The sequence below is a fragment of the Phyllobates terribilis genome, unplaced genomic scaffold, assembly GCF_046119375.1.
Source record: "Phyllobates terribilis strain yellow unplaced genomic scaffold, ASM4611937v1 Scaffold_2__4_contigs__length_985480577, whole genome shotgun sequence".
NCBI lineage: Eukaryota > Metazoa > Chordata > Amphibia > Anura > Dendrobatidae > Phyllobates > Phyllobates terribilis.
In genome coordinates, this window is record NW_027362762.1 from 668,882,091 (window position 1) to 668,904,519 (window position 22,429).

Below are 22,429 nucleotides of genomic sequence, written 5' to 3' on the forward strand. Positions count from 1 at the left end.
AACCACCCAGTCTCCAGGTTGCAGCGTATGGCTGCTAGAGTCTTGATCTGGATCTGTAAGAGAACTGAAAACATTATCATGTATTTGCTTGATCTTTCTGTGTAAAGCCCTCACGTAGGAACTTAGCACATGGTTGTTCATTTCTAATGCTTGCGGATAGAAACACCCTAGGCTGGGTACGTTGCCAAACAATATCTCATATGGAGAGAGTCCAGTCTTTTTATTGGGCGTGTATCTTACTGAAAACAGAGCAAGCGGTAAACAATCTGGCCATGGTTTTCCTGTCTCAGCCATGGCTTTCTGAATTTTTAATTTCAATGTCCCATTCAGTCTTTCCACTTTACCACTACTTTGTGGGTGATATGGGGTATGGAATGCTTGTTGAATTCCTAGAGCTGACATGACTTCATTCATTATTTCATCCGTGAAGTGTGTACCTCTGTCACTCTCAATTACCTCTGGTACCCCATACCTGCAGACCACCTCCGCAAGCAGTTTCTTTGCGGTTGCCGCAGCCGTGGCTTTGGCAATCGGGAAAGCCTCTGGCCATCCTGAGAACAAATCAATACAGACCAACACATATTCCCATGATCCTGACTTTGGCAGCTGAATATAATCAATTTGCAGTCTCTGGAATGGATAGAGGGGCCGGGGGGTGTGTTTGGGTGGTGTTTTAACTACTCTAACCTGATTATGTGTAGAACATATCATGCACCCTTTTATCAGTCGTTCAATACAGGTGGAGAATCCTGGTGCCACCCAATATTTCTGCATCACAGCCGTTTTAGATTGGTGTACCGGCCCATGTAGCATCTGGGCAGCCGCTGGGTACAGTGCACTTGGAAGGCATTGACGTGTCCCTTTCCCCCATACCCCATTTGCTTCATTCAGGCATGCACCTTCCTTTAAGCACTTATCAACCTCCTCCTTCAGAGCCTGAGCCTGCATTTGGGATAAGATGTCCTCCGACACAAAGGGGTTTTTAGGGGCACTTAACTGACGTACTGTTGACCCTTGTTGCGGCTTGCAGGCTGCTGTTTTTGCTGCTGCATCTGCCATCGCGTTTCCTCTGCTTACCTGGTCGGTGCGTCTGGTATGTGCTCTTACCTTTATGACAGCTACTTGTTTGGGTAACTGTAGCGCATCAATTAACTTCTGGACCGCATCAGCATTCTTAATGGGGTGTCCTGCTGCCGTCAGGAAACCTCTTGATTTCCATATTGGACCAAAATCATGCGTTATACCGAATGCGTACCTAGAATCCGTGTAAATGTTAACAACACTACCTTCTGCTAATTTACAGGCCTCGGTTAGGGCCCTAAGTTCGGCCTCTTGAGCCGATTGGTGTGGGAGCATTGGTTCTGCCTTGATTACTGCATTGAGGGAGACAACTGCATATCCAGTATGGAAAGTACCTGAATCGTCCTGATGACGGGATCCATCTACAAAAATTCAAAATCTGCATTTTCTAATTCATGTTCTAACACAGTAGGTAAACCTGCCGTTTCTTGTGCCATCATTTGTACACAGTCATGAGGAACATCCTCTCTTGGATCTTCCTTAAAAAGCACAGTACCTGACCCCTCCTTCAGATCCGAGAGAGGTAACAAAGTTGCTGGGTTCAAAGTAGTACACCTCTGTAAAGAAACATTGGGAGGCATTAACAGTGCACATTGTAACCTATGATGACGTGCTGCTGAGAGCTGAGCGCGTTGCACTTGATTCAATATAGTGTAGACATCATGAGGTGTTAGCACGGTGAGCGGATGATCTAGAACAATGTCTGCAGATTTGTGAAGTAGCAGTCCAACAGCATGCAGAGCACGTACACAGGATGGTGCACCTCTGGCTACCGCATCCAATCTGCCACTAAAATAGGCAACAGGTCTCTGATTGTCACCATGTGATTGAGTTAAAACTCCTGCTGCATGTCCAGCTTGCTCGTGAAGGTACAGAGTAAATGGGAGCTCATAATTAGGTGTACCCAAAGCTGGAGCGGACAAAATACGGTTTTTGAGAGAATAAAAACAGTCTATTGCCTCTGGTGTTAGTACAAAAGGTGTTGGGGTAAGACAGTCATAGAGGGGCTGCATCAAAATAGAGACGGCATGAATCCACTGTCTGCAATAGGAAACAAGTCCAAGAAAAGTTCTGAGGGCTGCAACATTAATGGGGACGGTGAATGCCTGTACTGCTAGTTTACGTGCATTTGTCAAATGGCGGGCTCCTGGTGTAATGCAATGTCCCAAAAAGGTGACTGAAGATTTACAAAACTGAAGCTTATCTTTCGACGCCTTGCAGCCAGCGCGATAGAGAAACAACATAAGCGATATAGTTGCATTATGACATTGTTTCCTGGAGGGGGCACAAATGAGCAGGTCATCGACATATTGCAGAACAACGATATGTGGTTCAGACCATCCCTCCAGTATTTCCTGCAGACTTGCAGTGCACATTGTGGGTGAATTCTGGGCACCCTGTGGCAACACTGTCCATGTATATTGACTGCCCTGGAACGTGAAAGCAAACAGGTACTGGCAGTCAGGATGTAATGGTACACTGAAAAATGCATTTGCCAAATCGACCACTGAAAAACAAAGAGAGTTAGAAGGTATCTGTGACAGAAGAGTATGTGGGTTGGGCACAACTGGTGTTAGAAGTTCTGTGGCTTTGTTAACCAACCGGAGATCATGGACCATTCTATATGCGTCTGGTTGTCCTGGCACGCTCTTTTTCTTTACTGGGAACAGGGGAGTGTTGCAAGGGGACTGAGTTTTGACTAGGACTCCCCTGTGTAGTAATTTTTGGACTTGCTGGGCTATGGCATTCTCCTGAGCCGAGCTAAGGGGATACTGCTCCTGTTGAGGCAAGATGGCTCCTGGTTTTAGATTCACCATTACTGGTTGAACTCTTAACCTACCAACATCTGTGTTATCTGAGGCCCAAAAGTCGTAGGGTACAGCCTGCTCCAATATCAGGGGAAAATCGTTTGTCTCTTCTATGCTGGCAATATCTAGTGACATAATTTTGCAAAGGGTGCTTGGTTTTAATCCTGGGGTCATGGTGACAGTGCCATCAGGATGATATTCGATATGTGCTTGTAATTGAGACAATACATCGTTTCCCAAAAGGTTACATTGGCCGCGGGGCGATACCATGAGCTGGCTATGTACAGTAGCTCCTTGAATTTGCAGGGGAAGTTTTTTAGTGACAGGGAGCAGGACAGACGGGGAATTGAAATGGGTGGCAATGACAAGATGTGAAAGATCAGTGTCAGTGTATGGCCAATCACCTCGCGTAATTACTGAATTGTCGGCCCCTGTATCTACTTGGAAATCGATTTCATGTCCCCCTGGTAGGTTCACCTGCACTATACAACTGGGAGTTGGGGGTAAGGAGATGAGGGGGTTCATGTTTGGTTGGCTGGAGGACCCGTACTCTGAGCATCTGGATACGGGTTGGTCCTACAGTCCTTTCTAAAATGTCCTGGCTTTTTACATCCGTAACATAGTCTCTTTCCCCTTCCTGCAGTCCGTCCTCTGCCTCTGTTGTTTCTGGGGGTCGTCTCTACTATGTGTATTCTGGCAGCTCTCTTTGCCTGTATTATGTCATGCTGTGCCCCCTGAGCTATCCTGGCCAAATCCTCTGCCTTCACTGATCTCCACTCTGGTCTACTTGCTTTTACCTTTTCTGCAATCTCTTTCTTTAGTCCGTTCATGAAAGCACTTGCTAATACCCTCTCACTAGTCTTATTTTCAGGAATGAACCCCATTTCCGACCAAGTCTTCCTTAGAGCCCAAAAGTAATCTTTGGGGTCCTCTTCCTTACCCTGAACTCGGTCTTCTAGTGTAACCTGCCTTTTTCCCTGCCTGTCTTTACATGCTTTTACCAATGCTGTTGTGAACAGGACTCCGGCCGCTGCATTGTTGTGTTCTGCGTCTACGGGTACGGTCCTATTGTCATATTGCTTGTACGTTTCATCTGTCAACCTATCGTAGCAGGCTTCATCTGCCAATTTTCCCTTAATTACCCCTTGTAAATCCAACCTAGTTGCATTGTACGAATCATGTATGGTTCTTAGCATTCTGGCAAAACCCATCGGGGACTGGGACTGATCTGGCAACTGGGAAATCAACGCCAAATGTTCTGAGGGACTCCATGGTCTATACATTAACATTGTACGGGATTCTTGACCTGGAATAACTGCGTCCCACCCCGCTGCTGCTGCTGCTTCTCCCGGTGCTCCTGGCACAACTACCGTCCTCATTGGGAATAGTCTAGCTGGGTGGGGTCTTGGTCCTCCGCATGTCACACAGATATCTACAGTCAAGGGATTCTGCTGTCCACATCTGGGGCAAACCCAGCAATTGGATTTCTGGGAATTCTGGTACTGGGGTGGGGGTGACGCCGGGGGCAGATAGGGAGGAAAATCTGTCATTCCGGTTTTTGTCAGTCTGTAACATCCGTTTCCTAATTCTTCAATTCTTCCTTCAAAATGAGCACATGCATTCATCCATACATCCACTGTCCCTAACAGACCCTTATCTTTCAGCCATCCATGATAGGAGTTAAAGAAGGATTTCCATTTCTCTCCGTTCATCTCTCCATTTTCATTCATTCCCGCCTTACACAATATTTTGTCAATTCCAATCAATGCCTGTTTCCCTTCTCTGCGTACTACTAAGTCTTTGGCTGTAATGCCTTCCTTGGCATTTTGGTTCCCCATTTTTTTTCGGTTCTCCTCACTCAGAGTAGACTCCTCAGTCACTTAGACAATGGGCCACAAAGATTTCTGAACCACGCCACTACTTGCCCTCCAGGACTTATACGCCAGCCAGAAAAACAGACCAAAAACACCGATCCCGAGACACACCCACAACACAATCATCGGATCCATACTGTCATTCTTAAGTTTTCCACAGGATAGAAGGCAGGAAAGACAATTTATCTGAGGGGATTCTACTGGTTCAAAGGGACCTGAGCCAGACAACAATCTGTGAATTACCTGGGAGCCGACCACTCGGGGGTGAGGGAGGCTCTTCTATGTAGTGATATAATTTAGGTAGAATATAACAGTTATTCTTACCTCAGCGCTGTATATATCACCAACAGAGAGCTTCGCTCGTCCCACGTCTCGAACCGGTCGAACACCCCTGGGCAGATTAACTCAGGTCCCTGTTCGGACGCCAGCTGTGGTCACTGCTTTCTGGTTCTTCTATCCTTTAGTATACAGGCCCGGAGAGAATAAGACACAAGACAGGTAGTATGTGTCAACACACTCTAACTTTATTACAAATCATACGGTTTATATACACCCTGAAGGCAGAAACGGATTTACCATATATGGTCCGATCATACAATTTAGCTGTGCAAACAAAAGCTGGTTTCTGTTCTTGTGACGCCTAGGTTTGTAGTTGAAATATTTAATCAGACACATTTAATCAGACACTTCTGATGACTAGCAAGGACACGTTAGTTTCTATTGATACAAGGAAGGCATATTTAGTTGTTGTTGTTTTTGACCTAAGGTAATCGTCAGACTTATATAGCATAGATCGGGTCTTTGACTTGAGGGACCTCATCTTCTGCTATAACAGCATCATATAATGCTCCACATTATAATGGCGTCATATAGTGCTCCACAGTATAATGGCATCATATAGTGCCCCACAGTATAATGGCGTCATATAGAGCTCCACAGTATAATGGCGTCATATATTGTTCCACAGTGTAATGGCGTCATATAGTGCTCCACGGTATAATGGAATCATATAGTGCTCCACATTATAATGGCGTCATACAGTGCTCCACAGTATAATGGCGTCATATAGTGCCCCACAGTATAATGACGTCATATAGTGCTCCACAGTATAATGGCATCATATAGTGCTCCACAGTATAATGGTGTCATTTAGTGCTCCACAGTATAATGGTGTCATATATAGTTCTCCACAGTATAATGGCATCATATAGTGCTCCACATTATAATGGCGTCATAGAGTGCTCCACATTATAATGGCGTCATAGAGTGCTCCACATTATAATGGCGTCATATAGTGCTCCACAGTATAATGGCGTCATATAGTGTCCCACAGTATAATGGCGTCATATAGAGCTCCACATTATAATGGTGTCATATAGTGCTCCACAGTATAACGGCGTCATATATTGTTCCACAGTGTAATGGCGTCATATAGTGCTCCACGGTATAATGGCATCATATAGTGCTCCACATTATAATGGCGTCATAGAGTGCTCCACAGTATAATGGCGTCATATAGTGCCCCACAGTATAATGGCATCATACAGTGCTCCACAGTATAATGGCATCATATAGTGCCCCACAGTATAATGGCATCATATAGAGCTCCACAGTATAATGGTGTCATATAGTGATCCACAGTATAATGGTGTCATATAGTGCCCCACAGTATAATGGCGTCATACAGTGCTCCACAGTATAATGGCATCATATAGTGCTCCACAGTATAATGGTGTCATATAGTTCTCCACAGTATAATGGCGTCATATAGTTCTCCACAGTATAATGGCATCATATAGTGCTCCACAGTATAATGGTGTCATATAGTGCTCCACAGTATAATGGCTTAATATAGTGCTCCACAGTATAATGGCATCATATAGTGCCCCACAGTATAATGGCATCATATAGAGCTCCACAGTATAATGGCATCATATAGAGCTCCACAGTATAATGGTGTCATATAGTGCCCCACAGTATAATGGCATCATATAGAGCTCCACAGTATAATGGTGTCAGATAGTGCTCCACAGTATAATGGCGTCATATAGTGCCCCACAATATAATGGCGTCATATAGTGCCCCACAGTATAATGGCGTCATATAGTCCTCCACAGTATAATGGTGTCTTATAGTGCCCCACAGTATAATGGCATCATATAGTGCTCCACATTATAATGGCGTCATATAGTGCTCCACAGTATAATGGCGTCATATAGTGCCCCACAATATAATGGCGTCTTATATTGCTCCACATTATAATGGTGTCATATAGTGCCCCACAGTATAATGGCGTCATATAGTGCTCCACAGTATAATGGTGTCATATATTGCAATACAGTATAATGGCATCTTATAGTGCTCCACATTATAATGGTGTCATATATTGCACCACAGTTTAATGGCGTCTTATAGTGCTCCACAGTATAATGGTGTCATATAGTGCTCCACAGTATAATGGCATCATACAGTGCTCCACAGTATAATGGCGTCATATAGTGCTCCACAGTATAATGGTGTCATATAGTGCTCCACAGTATAATGGCGTCATATAGTGCTCCACAGTATAATGGCATCATAGAGTGCTCCACAGTATAATGGTGTCATATAGTGGTCCACAGTATAATGGTGTCATATAGTGGTCCACAGTATAATGGCGTCATATAGTGCCTCACAGTATAATGGCGTCATATAGTGCTCCACAGTATAATGGCGTCATACAGTGCTCCACAGTATAATGGTGTCATATAGTGCCCCACAGTATAATGGCGTCATATAGTGCTCCACAGTATAATGGTGTCATATAGTGGTCCACAGTATAATGGCGTCATATAGTGCCTCACAGTATAATGGCGTCATATAGTGCTCCACAGTATAATGGCGTCATACAGTGCTCCACAGTATAATGGTGTCATATAGTGCCCCACAGTATAATGACGTCATATAGTGCTCCACAGTATAATGGCGTCATATAGTGCTCCACAGTATAATGGCGTCATATAGTGCTCCACACTATAATGACGTCATATACTGCTCCACAGTATAATGGCATCATATAGTGCTCCACAGTATAATGGCATCATATAGTTGTCCACAGTATGATGGCATCATATTGTGCTCCACAGTATAATGGCGTCATATAGTGCCCCACAGTATAATGTCATCATATAGTGCTCCACAGTATAATGGTGTCATATAGTGCTTCACAGTATAATGGTGTCATATTGTACTCCACAGTATAATGGTGTCATATAGTGCTCCACAGTATAATGGTGTCATATAGTGTTCCACAGTATAATGGCATCATAAAGTGCTCCACAGTATAATGTCATCATATAGTGCTCCACAGTATAATGGCGTGATATAGTGCTCCACAGTATAATGGCGTCATATAGTGCTCCACAGTATAATGGCGTCATATAGTGCTCCACAGTATAATGGCATCATATAGTGCTCCACAGTATAATGGCATCATAAAGTGCTCCACAGTATAATGTCATCATATAGTGCTCCACAGTATAATGGCGTGATATAGTGCTCCACAGTATAATGGCGTCATATAGTGCTCCACAGTATAATGGCGTCATATAGTGCTCCACAGTATAATGGCATCATATATTGCTCCACAGTATAATGATGTCATATAATGCTCCATAGTATAATGATGTCATATAGTGCTCCACAGTATAATGGCATCATATAGTGCTTCACGGTATAATGACCCCATATAGTGCTCCACAGTATAATGACCCCATATAGTGCTCCACCGTATAATAGCGTCATATAGTGCTCCACAGTAAAATGGCCCCATATAGTGCTTCACAGTATAATGACCACATATAGTGCCCCAAAGGCTAATGGCCCCATATAATGCACCATACTATAATGGCCCCATATCGTGCACCACAGCATAATGACCCTATATAGTACACCACAGTTTAATGGAGTCATATAGTGCTCCACAGTATAATGGCATCATATAGTACACCACAGTTTAATGGCGTCATATAGTGCTCCACAGTTTAATGGCGTCATATAGTGCTCAACATTATAATGGTGTCATATAGTGCTTCACAGTATAATGACCCCATATAGTGCTCCACAGTTTAATGGCGTCATATAGTGCTCCACAGTTTAATGGCGTCATATAGTGCTCCACAGTATAATGGCGTCATATAGTGCTTCACAGTATAATGACCCCATATAGTGCTCCACAGTTTAATTGCGTCATATAGTGCTCCACAGTATAATGGCATCATATAGTGCTCCACAGTATAATGACCCCATATAGTAATCCACAGTATAATGGCGTCATATAGTGCTCCACAGTATAATGACCCCATATAGTGCTCCACAGTATAATGGCGTCATATAGTGCTCCACAGTATAATGACCCCATATAGTGCTCCACAGTATAATGGCGTCATATAGTGCTCCACAGTATAATGACCCCATATAGTGACCTACAGTATAATGGCGTCATATAGTGACCTACAGTATAAAGGCGTCATATAGTGCTCCACAGTATAATGACCCCATATAGTAACCCACAGTATAATGACATCATATAGTGCTCCACAGCATAATGGCATCATATAGTGCTCCACAGTATAATGGCATCATATAGTGCCCCACAGTATAATGGCGTCACATAGTGCTCCACAGTATAATGGTGTCATATAGTGCTCCACAGTATAATGGCGTCATATAGTGCTCCACAGTATAATGGCATCATATAGTGCTCCACAGTATAATGACCCCATATAGTGACCTACAGTATAATGGCATCATATAGTGACCTACAGTATAATGGCATCATATAATGCTCCACAGTATAATGACCCCATATAGTGACCTACAGTATAATGTGCCCCATATAGTGCCTCACTGTATAATGACCCCATATAGTGACCTACAGTATAATGTGCCCCATATAGTGCATCCTTATATATATGGTCCCATCATATCCTGGTATATATGGCCCCATGCAGCAGCCAGCCATATGCCATCTGCCACCCTCCATCCATATGCCAGTTCATGGCTGATGCGGCTGCAATGTTGGAGATAGGCTCGGTGTCTGACCGCTATGTCCTATGCACAGGGACTGCCGTATTTGCAGACTGTAAGGCTATGTGCCCACGATGCAGAATTGAAGCAGAAAATTTCCGCAGCGTTTCTGCATGTTCTTGGCAGTAAAAACGCTTGCGGATTTTACACACGTTTTTGACGCGTTTTTACATGCGGATTTGACTTGCGTTTTTCAAATGCATTGGGACCTCAAATCCGCATGTAGAAACGCACAAATAATGGACATGCTGCGGATCTTTCCTGCAGAAAATCCCGCAGCCTGGGCACAGAACATGCAGATTGTCATTGGGATCATGGGGCACGGATTACCAAGTGTTTTGCAAAATGGCCGCCCCCTCTGGCTGCAATAATAACTTTTAGTAAAATAAACCATACATACAGTGTAGTCAAGCTTAGCTTAAAAAAACTTTTAATGTATTTTTTTATATACATATACATTTTTTATATAATTTTTTTGGATATACATAATAAAAAATGACCACACATTTAAGCAGATTTCCCCTCCTCTAGTGGACGACTTAAGATTTCATAGATTAAAGACATTCCTTTAGTGGTGGAGGTCACATTTTGAAGCGGACCTCTAGTATTTCTTTTATCTAGGAAACATGACGCTGGGAAACGTCTAATTTGTAAATATTGATAAAAACAACTTTTTCTGAAACGATTCTTATTTCTAATAACATCACATGGCATAAGACCTGAACCGTCACATATATCTGCTAATGTATTAATTCCACTCTGATGCCATCATGCTAGATTTAGATATGGCATATGAAATTCTATAGACCTAATGGAAATATTTGCCAATGAAATAGACAGATTCCTTCTAGCCCGGTTGTTCCAAGCATATACAGTGGTGGCCAAAAGTATTGGCACCCCTGCAATTCTGTCAGATAATACTCAGTTTCTTCCTGAAAATGATTGCAATCACAAATTCTTTGGTATTATTATCTTCATTTAATTTGTCTTCAATGAAAAAACACAAAAAGAATTGTCCTAAAGCCAAATTGGATATAATTCCACACCAAACCTAAAAAATGGGGTGGACAAAAGTATTGGCACTGTTTGAAAAATCATGTGATGCTTCTCTAATTTGTGTAATAACAGCACCTGTAACTTACCTGTGGCACCTGACAGGTGTTGGCAAGAACTAAATCACACTTGCAGCCAGTTAACATGGATTAAAGTTGACTCAACCTCTGTCCTGTGTCCTTGTGTGTACAACATTGAGCATGGAGAAAAGAAAGAACACCAAAGAACTGTCTGAGGACTTGAGAAACCAAATTGTGAGGAAGCATGAGCAATCTCAAGTCTAGAAGTCCATCTCCAAAGACCTGAATGTTCCTGTGTCTTCTGTGCGCAGTGTCATCAAGAAGTTTAAAGCCCATGGCACTGTGGCTAACCTCCCTAGATGTGGACGGAAAAGAAAAATTGACGAGAGATTTCAACGCAAGATTGTGGATAAAGAACCTTGACTAACATCCAAACAAGTTCAATCTGCCCTGCAGTCCGAGGGTACAACAGTGTCAACCCGTACTATCTGTCAGCGTCTGAATGAAAAGGGACTGTATGGTAGGATACCCAGGAAGACCCCACTTCTTACCCCGAGACATAAAAAAGCCAGGCTAGAGTTTGCCAAAACTTACCTGAGAAAGCCTAAAACGTTTTGAAAGAATGTTCTCTGGTCAGATGAGACAAAAGTAGAGCTTTTTGGGAAAAAGCATCAACATAAAGAGTACAGGAAAAAAAAAGAGGCATTCAAAGAAAAGAACACGGTCCCTACAGTCAAACATGGCGGAGGTTCCCTGATGTTTTGGGGTTGCTTTGCTGCCTCGGGCACTGGACTGCTTGACCGTGTGCATGGCATTATGAAGTCTGAAGACTACCAACAAATTTTGCAGCATAATGTAGGTCCCAGTGTGAGAAAGCTGGGTCTCCCTCAGAGGTCATCGGTCTTCCAGCAGGACAATGACCCAAAACACACTTCCAAAAGCACTATAAAATGGTTTGAGAGTAAGCACTGGAGACTTCTAAGGTGGCCAGCAATGAGTCCAGACCTGAATCCCATAGAACACCTGTGGAGAGATCTCAAAATGGCAGTTTGGAGAAGGCACCCTTCAAATATCAGGGACCTGGAGCAGTTTGCCAAAGAAGAATGGTCTACAATTCCAGCAGAGCATTGTAAGAAACTCATTGATGGTTACCGGAAGCGGTTGTTCGCAGTTATTTTGGCTAAAGGTTGTGCAACCAAGTATTAGGCTGAGGGTGCCAATACTTTTGCCTGGCCCATTTTTGGAGTTTTGTGTGAAATGATCAATGATTTGATTTTTGTTTCATTCTCTTTTGTGTTTTTTCCTTGCAAGCAAATTAAATGAAGATAATAAGACCAAAGAATTTGTGATTGCAATCATTTTCAGGAATAAACTGAGTATTATCTGACAGAATTGCAGGGGTGCCAATACTTTTGGCCACCACTGTATAGTTGCCACCATAGTTGGTAACAAGGAGAAGAAACTGTTGGCTTTAGATGTTCAATTTCAGGAGTTCTCCTTGTAGAACCACCGTTAGCATAAAAGGATTCCATTGCATCCATCTATGAGAACCTTCTTCCAACCACCCATCCTTCGTTGAGTCAGGAATAGTAGCTTTATAATATGGCAAGACATCCGGATCTCCCATACCCCCCAGACTAAAAGGATAGGAAATCAATATTTTTAGACTCTTGTTTTTCCCCACCCATATGAATTTCCCAATTAATACTTGAAATTTGTTAATCAGCTTACAATTTATATATCTAAATAAATATAATATTTTGGTCATTTTAAAAGCATTTATCCTAACTATCCATGATAGGGGAATCGTTGAGTATCTTTCCAGCTTCATTTTAAGTGAGCTATATATGGTGTCAGAATCCTCCTGTACCAATAGATGTGGAGATGTAAGAAATATACATAGATATGAAATTCCCTTTTCAGCCCACTTAAAGGGGAATAAAGTCTCTATCTTACTGTTAGTTTGATAGGTAATATGAATAGAAAATGTTAATAAATTAGACCTGTTTATAGTACGAAACAGCAGAAAGATTCATCAAATTTCTCTTAATGGCCTGGAGGGATTTTTCCGCAATTATGCACATTAAAATAACATTGTCAGCATAAAGTCCGATTACATGATCCAAAACACCTACTTTTATGCCTGAAATATCTGGATTAACAAGTATGGCCTATGCCAAGGGGTCCATAGCCAATGTAAAATAATTGAGGATAGTGGGCACCCCTGGAGGGTTCCATTAGTGCTATTAAATTTAGAGTGTCAGGGAAATATTGAGATATATTGAAAATTTCCTTTCTCCCTCTGAAGCCCCTCTCACCCCTCCCTTATCCACCCTTTGTCACAAGAGGAGAGCTGAGAACTCTGTCTGTATGCAATTAAAACATGCCTGAGAAGTGCTATGTAAACAAATGCCAGCCAAGACTGCTACAACCTAATTAAAATGCGAGGGTCGCTCTCCCTGGCAGAAGAAGGGGATGATTAGACATAGGCTTGCGATAATTTACAGTGAGATGAGGAAAATGTACTCCCGAGCTTCATAAGGAAATCTATAGTCGATATGGAATATGGAATATTGTAAGTTCCATAATTCCGATAGTAATGCAACCAATATTTTTAGTGGCAGGGTCAGCCAAGGAGCAATATGCTTATTTTTCCATAGCTGTGAGCCCCTCCGGGGAGCGGTAATGCAAGAGTACCAGAATAAAGGCATAGCTACGCCATTCGTGGTTTCTATGGAAAGGTAAATTCATAACGGAAAAAAATGGCATCGGTTGCAAGCTTCTTTGAGCAACCAGGGATAAGTTATCACGGAAGTTAGTTATTTTAATAAAAACATGAAGGGTGTGGAGCCCGAGTCCACATGATGTCACCACAGGGGTGTGTGGGCAGATATCCCCTTAGGCACAAAAGAGCCAACTGAAGATTGATCCATGTTCTTTGCCAGGGGGTATAGATACTATAAGCAACGGATCGCGTTTGATAATGCTCAAATCAAATTGGGGAGCCCCTCCTCCACCTTTGTTAATTCGTCCCTGCGAACTGTATAGAGCAAGTTTCTTCTTTAATCCTTATTATTTCTTGTAACTGCCTATGTATTGTAATGTCTCCTTTGTAAAATCTTGTATATTTTTCTTAAACACTGCCTCCCTTTTGGATTAAATATAACATTTAATAGTTCTGTTTCTTTTGTTCTGTAATCATTTTCTCTCCCGAATCCATATACGCTACCAGAACGCAGGCATCCACCGGAGGCCTGTATTATATTTCAAATCTAGACGGTGGTGGCAGCGAATAATATTAATAATTGGTCTAACGTGAAGCTGACAGTGGTCTTACGGGGGCATGTACACATATTCCATGCTTTGGAATCCTGAGGTGTGATGCCATACGCTCACTCTTCGAGTGCCGATACCTAAGTAGTGAGTAGTCTGGATCATGTGCTCGCGAATTCCTAATGAAATCGTGACAGAGTGATGACAATGGTGAGATATTGTATAATCTCCCCGGTGTTGTCTATGTGGAACCCTAACATAGAGGTAATGATGAGCAAGCGTGCTCATCACTGCTTGGTACTCGCCCGAGCATCTCACTGCTTGACATGCTCAGCGCTCCTCGAGTATTTCCGGGATGCTCGGGCGGGAGCTCTTGTCTCCGCCTTGTATGTTTGGGGCTTTTTAAAGAGCCAATGAACATTGAGATTGCTTACCACACACTGTAATGCAGTAGCCATGTTGGTTGTGGCATTACAGTGATTGGCTGGCCGCCTAGCATCATCAGGTCTAGATAAGACCTGGTGACACTATGCTCACCACTGTCTACCCCGGAAACACACAGAGTAGGGAGAGGTGCTGCTGAATGAGGGACAGAATTGACGATTTATTAGTTAGCTATAGGTATTCCACAACAAGATATATATCCATCTGAACTAACAGTCCTTCTGAGGACTAATCCAGCTGCATATATGCAGTGGTGATAACAGGAGTTAGGCAGGCAGGGTTTGTGGACAGTGTATACAGCACAATAGGGTCCATTGCACGTTCTGTCTGCTGCTGCTGTTACAGATATTCCTAGCCCTACATATCCGGGCTATTTTTTTTTTTTAATCTTAAAGGGGTATTCCCATCTCCAGCATCGTATCTCCACTTCAGCGGTCACGTGGCCTGTCACATGACTAAATGACGTCATCGCAGGTCCTTTAAGACCACCGCGAGCCGTACAAAAGACCAGACGCACCGGAGAAAACACCGTGGGACATCGGAAGGTGAGTATATGTTTATTATTTATTTTAAATTCTTTTTTTTACAGGTACTATGGTACCCGGCTCTGGAGGAGAGTCTCCTCTTCTCCAGACTCGGGTACCATCCGCACATTGAATCACTTAATATCCGCATGTGCACATGTAGTCATGAGGATATTAAGCGATTCAATGCAAGTCAATGGCGGCAAAAACGCTGCGTGTCCACAAAATTAATGGACTTGCTGCATATTTTTCCGCAATGAAAACCATGGGGCACGTATTACCAAGCGTTTTTTAAGAATTTTTGCTGTGGAAATTACGCAGCAAAAAAGCTTGAAAAACGCATAGTGGGCATGCAGCCTTACTTTATTGTGGAAGCAGAGAAACTTTTCCATAATCTAACGTGGTCCAATATTACTGCGGTAATAATACAGACATTTTGTGGAACGTGGCAAATATTACACTCCATTTAAAGTCAGCCAGCTGTGTTTTGCTGAACCTATTCACACTTGGTCGCTGACAAATACCATACTATTAGGCCACTGCCTAAAACCATGGTCATCAAACGTTATCCCATAGTATTGCCATAATAATCCTGAAATTTTTGGGAGCTTGTCAAATATTACACTCCATTTAAAGTCTGGCAGGTATATGTTGTTTCAAACTATTCACACTTAGTCGCTGACAAATACCATACTATTAGGCGACTGACTGAAACCGTGGTCATCAGACATGATCCCATATTACTGCAGTAATAATACAGAAATTTTTGGGAGCATGTCAAATATTATACTCCATTTAAAGTCTGGCAGGTGTATGTTGTTCCAAACTATTCACACTTGGTCACTGACAAATACCATACTATTAGGCCACCATGGTCATCAGATGTGATCCCATATTATTGCCATAATAATCCTGACATTTCATTTTTGGAAGCGTGTCAGATATTACACTTCATTTAAAGTCTGGCAGGTGTAAGTTGTTCCAAACTATTCACGCTTGGTCGGTGACCAATACTATACTATTAGGCCACTGCCTAAAACCGTGGTAATCAGATGTGATTCTATGTTACTGCCGTAATAATCCTGAAAATTTTAGGCGCTAGTGATGAGCGAGCACTAAAATGTTCGGGTCGGGCAAATTGGAATACTCGGGTGCTCGACCCGAGCAACGAGCCCAATGGGAAACTCAAGCATTTTTCAGGCGGCTCACCCCGGCGGTCTGCAGAGGGACTAAAAATTGCCCAAATCGATGGGAACAGTGCTCAAATAACATGGGAACAGCATGAGGAAGAACCCTGGAAGCATTTCTGACTCCCTGGTCACTGCTGTCAACAATGTTGTCAGAGGTATTACGCCACTTTTACGGACTCACAAAAAAACATACAAAAACGAATCCAAAATGGATTTTACTGGGAAATATGTTAAGGAACATCCTTTCCAGGGTAATAACTTGTATATAAGGCAAAATAAATAACCAAAAACAAAAATACTCCTCCACACCTTTGGCTATGTTCACACATTGCGCTTTTGATGCGTTTTTGCACTTTTGCATTGTTTTCTACCAAGACAAATGCATTCACTGGGAAATGTTATTTTAACGTTTTACAAACTTATCTGGCCATGTACTGTGTGACACATCATCAGACACATGCATACAGTGCTGAAAAGACATGGGAACAGCATGGGGAAGACCTCTGTAAGCATCTCTGACTCCCAGGTAACTGCCTAAAAGTGTGCCCATCATAAGTGATACTTGGCGCATGCGAAGATGCCTCCCGCCATGCACTTGTCATTGCAGACTTGCAACAATCACAGTCCACATCCTTGTCCCAGTGCAGCGTTCAGTAGTCACTACCCCATTCCTTGGAATGCAAGCGCAAGATTTCAGCCAGCCACCCAGCCACCCACAGGCTGCAATACTATACTGCCAAATTTTTGACAGCTGCTTGCACTTGAAATGTGACCTTTTAGGCTCGTGGAGGCGGAAGCTGTCCACAATCTTATGGTGGCAGCGACCTGGAATCCATACTCGGTCCCCAGCCGCCACTTTTTGTCCCGGTGTCTTCTCCACCTTCCACAAGCACTGGTCCCACAACATTACCCGTGCCCTCCCCAGTGAACTTACTGGGAAGAACCGCCTACCTACAAACACGTGGTCAAGTGAATGTGGCCAGGGACGGTATGGAGCCAGTCTACAGCTTTTTTTGCTGAGTTGTATTTCACCACAGCCATATTGTTTAGCTTGGTGAAAGGACTGGCATAGAGGGAAACCGAATCTACTCTGGGTGTCATTTCTCCCAGGAAGTCCTCTAATGCAGCTTGTTGCAGAAGCAATGGCAGCACTTCCAACATCAACTCGCACTTGTCGGTGGTGCTTTGACACACAAACATCTTTTTTTGCACATTTAATTTCATGACTACTGAGTTGGACAATGGCCTGATCTGCAATGCGGTTTGAGAAATAGCATGCATAAGCACGTCCGTTTCACATTAAAAAAGCAGCCATAGCGTGTCCAGGAACCTTCCCCCACACTTCTCTTAGCCAGGCCTGATTCTCGGCAGGGTTGGACGGGCCCACCAGAAAACCGGAGACTCCTCCGGTGGGCCCTGGCTTCTCCTTCATTAAAGTTCATAGTGTCGAGGTGAGGCTATGATGATGATAAAGGCCACCATCTGCTTAGTTTTCTGTTACTTGGAATGCAAGCGCAAGTATACAGCCAGCCACCCACCCACTTACCCACAGGCCGCAATACTAAACTGCCAGATTTTGGGCAGCTGCTTGCACTTGAAATGTGGCCTTTTAGGCTTGTGGAGGCGGAAGCTTTTCACAACCTCATGCCTCGTTTCCATACTCGGTCCCCAGCCGCCACTATTTCTCCCGGTGTTGTCTCCGCCTTCTACAAGTGCGGGTCCCTGAACATTACTGCTGGTGCTTTTCTGTGGGAATCTGCTTGCCTCCTACCAGCCTGGAATATTTCCATTAAACTATGGTGCGACGCCGTGGTATTAACACTGCCCCCAGTCCCTGTAACGAAGCCATCCTCAATTTCCTTCTAAGGAATTTTATTTGGTAGACTGAGTGGCTGCCCAATTACATTAGTTTCTCACAAAGGAGTTGAAGGTAGAATGGCAGTAACTGCAAGTTTCTCCAGCCTGTTAGATATCAGAGGGTGAACGACAGCACATTGGATCAGTGGTTAGCACTGAAGCCTTGCAGCGCTGGGATCCTGGATTCAAATCCCAGCAAGGACAACATCTGCAAGGATTTTGTATGTTCTCCCCGTGTTTGCGTGGGTTTCCACCTCAGTAAAAAAGCAGCCATCGAGTGTCCGGGAACCTTCTCACACACTTTTCTTATCCAGAACTGCTTCTCGGCAGGGTTGGACGGTCCCACCAGAGAATCCTCTGATGTGCCCTGGCTTCTACATCTGGAGAGTTCATGATAGCGCTAACTTTGCAGCTGCTATGGGGCTCTTGAGCGGGGGAGAAAGGTGAGCCCTCAGAATCAAATCCTCTGGTGGGCCCAATGTTTTTCAATCTGAAAAAGCTTCTCAGTGGAAGTTGTATTTCACCACAGCCATATTCTTTAGCTTTGTGAAAGGACTGGCATAAAGGGAAACCTTATCTACTGCGGCTGTCATTTCTCTGTCACTAGGTTCCGCCCATTGTCACACATGACCATGCTTGGATGTATGTTCAGTGGTGCGAGCTACAGGCTGCTGTGTTACAGTTTTCAACAACTCTGCCGCGCTGGGCAGTTTGTCACCTAAGCATTAAGCATGTTATCTTCAGCACAGCCTGTTGCCGCTTGGCCAAGGCAGTGCTGCAGTCCTTTCAGCTTGTGACTGATGTGGTCATTTCGGAGATGGAGGAGGAGGTGCAGGAGCTGAACAATGTGATTACATTGAGGTTACATTGGCTTTTTTATACTAAAGAATGATCCTATGGTTTGTTAGTTTTTTTACATTATTTTTTAAGACAAATGCATTCACCGGGAAATGTAATTTTAACATTTTACAACCTTATCTGGCCATGTGGTGTGTGACACATCATCAGACACATCCTGTTTCATTTATGATGGAGGGACTCTGAAAGTCACAAAGCCTATTTCTAAAGGGCCATCAGGCGGCCCTTACTATTCTTAAAAGGCCAGCAGTTGGCCCTCGATATTGTTAGAGAGCCATCAGCCGGCTATGATTTGTTGTTCCATTATTAACAAGTGGGTCTCCTATACTATTATTGCGTATGCAGTGACTGCAAGGGCTGCCAAAATTTCGGATGCAATCCAATACCCCTTTGAAGAGACATAGAGGAGGGTCTCAGTAAAAAAATGTTCCCATTATAAAGGAGCGGGTCTCCTATAGTTGTTATGCCCATGCTATGACTGCAAGGGCTGCCAATATTTGAGAAAAACCACACTAAGAAGTTAAGGACACATAGAGCAGGGCCACAGTAAAGACATGTTTCCATTACAAAGTAGTGGGTGTGCTTTACAGTTATAGGGTATGCAGTGAGTCCAACGGCTGACCAAATTTAGGAAAAACCCCACTAACAATTTAAAGACACATAGAGCAGGGCCACAGTAATGACATGTTTCCATTACAAAGGAGCGGGTGTGCTATACAGTTATAGGGTATGCAGTGAGTCCAACGGCTGACCAAATTTAGGAAAAACCCCATTAACAATTTAAAGACACATAGAGCAGGGCCACAGTAACGAGTACGACATATTCCAATTAGAAAGTAGAGGGTCTGCTATACAGTTATAGGGTATGCAGTGAGTACAACTGCTGACCAAATTTAGGAAAAATCCCACTAAGAATTTAAAGACACATAGAGCAGGGCCAGAGTAGCGAAAAATTTCCACTAGAAAGGAGAGGGTCTCCCATAGTGTTGTCCTATGCAGTGAATGCAAGGGCTGCCAAAAATTGGGAGGCATCCCAATGCACCATGGAAGAGATGTACAGGGCCTCATGAAAAAATTAACCCATTACTAGGAAGTTGGTCTCCCATAGTGTTGGCCTATGCAGTGAATGCAAGGGCTGCCAAAAATTGGGAGGCACTCCAATTCCCCTAGGAAGAGACTTAGAGGGCCTCATAAAAAATGTTCCCATTAGAAAGGAGCGGGTCTCCTATACTTGTAATGCCCATGCACTAAGTGTATGGGCTGACAAACATTTACCCCTTGGGGGTATACATGAACATACTGTATAAATTTTTTTTTCGGGCATCACCCTTTAAAAAAATTATGCGGGTGTTGCATCACGGACCACGGTCACCCTGGTGATATGGTGGTGGAGGATGAGGATGAGGAGAAGGAGGAGAACAAGAGCAAATAGCCCAAATCAGGAAGCGTATACCCATGTGTGGGTGTCAAGAGGTGCATGGGAATACACCTCCCAAAATAAGACACTGGATTTGAGTTTATATTACGCTGCTATCATTCGGTGGTGTTGAGAAGTCTGACCCACTCCAGCCCTTTTATAACGGCACTACAAACCCGCTCTGATAATACACTAGCGGCAGGGCAGGCCAGGACCTCCAAGGCGTAGAGAGCCAGTTCATTCCACGTATCCAGCTTGGATACCCAATAGTTATGAGTCACAGAGGAATCACAGAGGAAGTTGGTACGGTCGGCAAGATATTCCCTCAGCATCTTCCCAAACTTTGTACTCCTTGTGAGAGTACCCCGCGCCTCAGGGACTGTGCAATGGGAGGGGCTGAGAAAATTCTCCCAGAACTTTGACAGTGTTCCCTTGCCTCTGCTTGAGTGAAGTTGTGTCTCTCTCGCCTGTACTCCTTGGTTGTCCAACAAACTGTGACCTCTGCCGCCAGCGTTTTCAGATGGGAATTTTTTTAATAGTTCCACAACAAAGGCCTTCTGGTACTGCCCCATTTTTGTAGACTTGTCCGCCTCAGGAATAAGAGATATAAAGTTCTCCTTGTAGCGTGGGTCTAGAACCCAAAATATTGAGAACACGAGGGTCATGGGAAAGGCAGCGTAACATAAACTCAGCCATGTGTGCCAGACTGCTAACAGGCAAGACTTCCATGTCCTCACCAAGAGGATGACTGACCATGCTCTCCTCCTCCTCCTCCTCTCTGTCCTCAGGCCATCCACGCTGAACAGACGGTATGACAGATGTGCAGGTAGTACCGTCTATAGCGCATGAAACTAGCTCCTGTTCTTCCTCCTCCTCCTCTTCTTCCTCATTGTCACCCAATCCACGTTGGGATGAGATGAGGCTTGGCTGGGTGTAATCACCCTGTATGGTTCCTTGCTCCATCTCATTGTGCTCCGCCTGCAATGCATCCTCTTTGATTGTGAGCAGAGAGCATTTCAGAAAACAGAGAAGTGGGATAGTGACGCTAATTATGGTGTCATCGCCGCTCACGATCTTGGTGGAGTCCTCAAAGTTTTGGAGGATGGTACATATGTCTGACATCCATTTCCACTCCTGAGGTCTTAGGTATGGAGTCTGAACTGAATACCGACGCCCTTGTTGATGCTGGTACTCAACAACTGCCCTCTTCTGCTCACAAATCCTTCCCAACATCTGCAGTGTAAGTTCCAACGCGTGGGGACATCACACACCAGTCTGTGAGCCGGAAGCTGCAAACGCTGCTGAAACACGGCAAGGGTGGCGGAAGCTGTAGGTGACTTTCTAAAACGGGCACACAGGTGGCGTACTTAAACAAGCAGCTCCGGGTAGGATTTGAGAAATCGCTGAACATGTTAACAGGTTAAGCACATGGGCCATGCATGGTAGGTGTGTGAGCTCACCTCGCCTCAGAGTCTCCACCAGGTTCCGGCCATGGTCACACATGACCATGACTGGCCGTAGGTTCAGTGGTGTGATCCACAGATCTGCCTACTCTTTCAGAGCTGTCCACAACTCTTCAGCATTGTGTGGTTTGTCACCTATGCATTTTAGCTTCAGCACAGCCTGTTGCCGCATGGCCGAGACAGTGCTGCAGTGCTTCCAGCTTGTGACTGATGTGGTCATTTCGGAGATGGAGGCTGAAGAAGAGGAGGAGGCTGAAGAGGATGAGGTGCAGGAGCTGTAGACTTTGGGGACAACCCTGATTGACCTAGGGCCCGCAATCCTTGGCGTCAGGAGGACGTGTTCTGTCCCCAGGTCCAACTGGGTCCCGGCTTCCACTATGTTAACCCAGTGTGCCATCAGTCCCTGCCCACAAGCACTTGTCCACGTGTCCGTGGTTAGGTGGATTTTCCTGGTAACTGGGTTGTTGAGTGCACGGCTAATGTTTTGGGACACGTGCTTGT